We start from the raw sequence: 4,590 nt of genomic DNA on the forward strand, positions 1-4,590 counted from the left end.
GGAAACCTATACGATTTTATTAACCAATGTCACCCCAATAAATTAAAAAAAAAGAAAGCTGCAGAGAGCTCAGGCTGGCCCCTGTTGAATGTCTGATGGCTTTTCTTCTAGCTTGTCAACAAGAGGGTAATTTTGCTGCATCTCCAACAAGGGGGAATAGCTGAGACAAATGAGACAGAACCTTTTTCCATTTACATGGTATGCATATTTCATTTCAGCCACCACCTATGAGAAACACGATACTGAGTTATTGGGTGGTGCTGAGGCAAAACTAGCCCACAAAAGATTTGGGGGTACGTTGTTAAATTATTTGAGTGAAATAACATGGTAGGTTAATTATCAGACTGAAAAGGGTTAAGGATTTTAGTTGCTATAGAGGAGAAATTGTAATCCTAAATATAGACCCAAACTACTCTTAAAGCACAAAATGGTAAAAAAAAAAAAAAAAAAAGCAACAAATCAATCTGCCTTTGTAGACTGCAATTGTTTTGAAAGGGAGGGGACAGAGCTTTTAGAGGAAATGTCATTTACTTGGTAGCATTTAGTTGCTCATTTTTTATTTTGAAGAAGGTTATATGTGAATTGACTTTCTTTAACTTCACATCATCGTATAACTCTCAACTCTCTATAAATGTTCCTGAAGAAAAAGGCCAGGCTGGAATTTTCTCTGTGCTGAACTAAATAAAACATCAGCCTAATTTGAACCCACATTTTTTTTTTTTTTTTGCAAAGGCATAATTTCTGAACAAGAGTCTAAACGAAGTGAGTTACGTTTTCTGTTCTTATCTTTTTTCTTCATGTCTTATCACCTTTAATCCTCCTCCCTTTATCTCCCTTGGATGAGTTCTTCCTTATTTCTCTCTCTCTCTTTTTTTGTCTTTCTTTCTAAAAAATCCTTTGACATCCTACAATGGAATACACACTGTGTAGTGTGCTGGGGAAGGGGTGGGTGATGGATGATTGAGAGGGATGAAATGAAGGTCTTTTCTCTGTTCTCAAGAAATATAAACTTCTGGGGATGATCCATATATAAACATACTCTTATAATTCAAGATGCCTGGATTGGGGCTTTTGGTTGTGTTGAGGTCTAGAAGATCTCTCTCAGGTCTCCTGATTTAGGGGTATGGATCAGTGTTAATTCCAGCTCTGCTATTTACTAGTTGGCTGACTTGAGGTAAGTTTCTTAAACTCTTGGAGCCTTAGTTTTTCTGATCTGGAAAATGGGTGTAATACTTGGTTAGTTGAAGATCATTGATAAGGTTGGGATTCAAATACACAGGAAGATGAATGAACAGTGTACTGCAATAGTAATACTGTAGTAATGCAGGTATAATAAGGCCTTGAAGTAAGATCTTCATCAAGGGACGAAGAGGATGATGAAGGAAGATTAAGCTGATAGAATCAGGTGGTTTTGAATACCAGATACATCATAGGAAGAGTGGAGAAGTAAAAGGTAAGGGTTATTTGGAGATTTCTGGCTTTGGTCTCTGGTGATACTATTAACTGGGAATAGAAATTCAATATGAATATAAGTTACTTTGGGTCTTTGGTTTTGAGGACCCTGCAGAATATTCAAGCAGAGATACCCAGAGGGTGATTTAAAAAATAAGTCTAGAGAAGTTATCCAATTTCAACATGTATTTCTAAGCATGTAACATATGCCAGATAACCTGAGACACTGAATATAGAATGTCTATAAAAAGACTTAATTATCTCTTTGCTTTCTATGGAGGAGAAAGATATAAAAATAAATATTAATATAGTAAAATACAAAACTAAAAAAACATGTTATATGAAGGAAAATCACAGGGTGCTATGAAAATATCTAGTAGGAAGTGCTAGTTTAGATTGAGAGGTTGGTGGAGGTCTCTCCAAGGAGATTTAAGCTGTGACTGGGGAAGAATTAGTTAGCTGGGTGTAGTTTACTCCTAGACTGTAACTGCCATGAAGCTGTTCTCTTGACTTTTCCCTCTGGTTATAGGTTGGGGACCATGGGTCTATCAGCACATCTACATCTTAAATCAGGAAGAGAAAGGAGTGCTGACTATGTATTGTGAGAACATTAGCACAGACCTCACCTTATTTCTAATTGGTCAGAACTATGTCACATTACTCTGGAAGGTGATAAGGGAGAAGGGATTGGGAATTCAGGTTAGGGCTCTTGGCCAATGGTATCTGTTACATTAAGCAAGAATAATGTCTTCAAAATTGAGAGAGAAGAAAGTTTCAAGAAGGTGAATTGGCAACAAAATCAAATGTTACAGAGGTTGAGAAAGATGAGCTCTGAAATGAAACTATGGAGTTGACCTTGGCCATCATGCTCTCTGTTGTGTTCCAGGCACCTTCTCTAGCACCTGGGGTAGAAGAGACAATTCATCACTGACTAGAGAAATTAATCTGGCTGCAGTGTATTTGAAGTATTGCATGCATAAAGGTTTGTATTGATCATCTAGTATAAGTTAAATTCTAATTTTCTCTAAGTAAATACTTTCTGGAATGAGTGAGCATCTAGAGAGTTATCCTTCACACGTACATCAGAAACCAGTTAGGAGGAATAGACCAGAACTTAAAAAAAATATTTTCCCAAAGCTCAATGAAGCAAGAGAAAGAAACTGCCTGGAAGAATTTGTGTATCTCTATAATTTTAGTAGCTGTTTTTATTAGGTACAGGTGGTTTGTAAGCTTGGAAAAGCTGTTTATATATCATTTTAGCTATTTATTTACATGCTCTATTGTTATAGAAAAGATTCAAAACAATTTTCTGTCTCATATGATGGTAGAAAAATTTCTGTGAAAAACATTTATGTTATCATAGGTGTTCAATTAGTATCTCATATTTGCATAACATTTTAGATTCATAAAGCACATTTAACTATAACATCTCATTTGATTATCTCAATCGTGTGAGAGATTTTGAAGGCAAGTGTCATTAACCCCCATTTTATCACTGAACAAAATTCAAGAGATTTTGTCATTTACTAAAAATCTTACATGTACTAAGAGATTGAGCCAGGATTCTAACATGAATTTTAATTCCTAATTCAGCATTCTTTACCAAATAAAGTTTGCTTCTAAATATATAGAATCAGTTAGGTAGTTTTAAGTTGTCATGTGAAACCCCTTCTGCCTTCTGCCTTCTGTCTTCTGTAGTTTTGGCTGGGGTTATGTATTTCACATCAGAGAGTAAATAAATTCTGAATGCGCCCTTCTCTTTTCAGAGACTGCTAAGAAAGGATGAAAGGGGACAGACTTTCTATATGGATGAGAGTATTAATTGCAAGGCATGCTTTGCTCAGGGATCCTGTGTTAGGTGGTGTTCACTTACTTTTTCCATTGAGGAATCATATTGTTTGATCTGCTGATCTGCTCATCCTTTATGGATTCTTTACATACGTATTTATTGTTCATGCATTATTTTAGGAAAGAAGAACAAACTTTACAGAAGAGATAAGTTATAGTAAATGAGGTAACGATCTGATTTAATGCCTGATTAGAATTTAGCATTTCAGGATTTAGCATTTTAACTCTTTAAGGAGCATGGCTTCTCATGTGTATATTCTGTTCTTTCTTCCTATTTTACATTTCTACCTCAGTTTCAAAATTGAATTTTACCTGACTTCCATTCTTTCTTCTGGAATCTTCTGTGACTCGCTACATGTGATAAATCAATGCATTTCGAGCCCTTTTGGGGGAAGTGTTGACATTTTTTTTTGATCTTTTCAATTCCCTGCCTCATCTTCCTTGTGACCAGTGACAGGATAATGCACATACCTTCTTTAAAAAAAAAAAAAAAAAGCACTAACTATAAATCTTTTTGTGGTCTCTAAGTCCAGGGCTTTATTTTGTGAGGAAAAAAAATGGTGAAGAAGAGAAATAAGTCACCATTCTATAAAAGATACTTATATTGTAAATTATTGCCCATTTGATTTGACAAAGTCTAAGTTTGTGGGCCTTGAGGGTAGAAACAGTTCTGAGCTGCCTGATAAATGAGAGCTGCTGATTCCGGTGAGCAATGGAGCTGAGGGACTCACTTGTCACTAGGTGACTTTGGAGATTACGACTCTGTGTGCTCTGAGAAGCCTTGCAGGTGGACATGTGCAATAAATCAAAACTAATCATATCCTGAAGAGAACAACAGCTGTGTTTACGCCCTTATAGGTTTATGCTGACCCTCCCTAGTGAGCCTTCTAGAAGTGTTAGGCTCGAGGACTTGCTAATAGTTTATCTGAAGCAGCTTTTGAATGCATTTATTAAAGTTTTAAAGATTTATTTTATATCTTTCTTCCAGGATTCAGGGTTCAGTCCATTCATTCATTCATACATTCACTCACCAAATCATTCTTAATATTTTCTGTGGCCAAATTTTAGGCATTGAGGTACAAAGGTGAATCAGGTAATGTCTTTATAATTAAGAAACATAATTTAGTAAAGAAGATAAAACACACACACCGTGAAAGAAAAAAAACAATGTGGGTTTTGAGCAGCATGGCTCAAACCCTTAAGAACATTTGTTAATAGTATTTTATATATTAGTATATTTATTAGAAAGGAAAATGAGAGAAGAAACAGGAAGAGTGGGCATGTATAGAA

Source organism: Pteropus vampyrus, unplaced genomic scaffold (genome assembly GCF_000151845.1).
Source record: "Pteropus vampyrus isolate Shadow unplaced genomic scaffold, Pvam_2.0 Scaffold4, whole genome shotgun sequence".
Taxonomy (NCBI): Eukaryota; Metazoa; Chordata; class Mammalia; order Chiroptera; family Pteropodidae; genus Pteropus; species Pteropus vampyrus.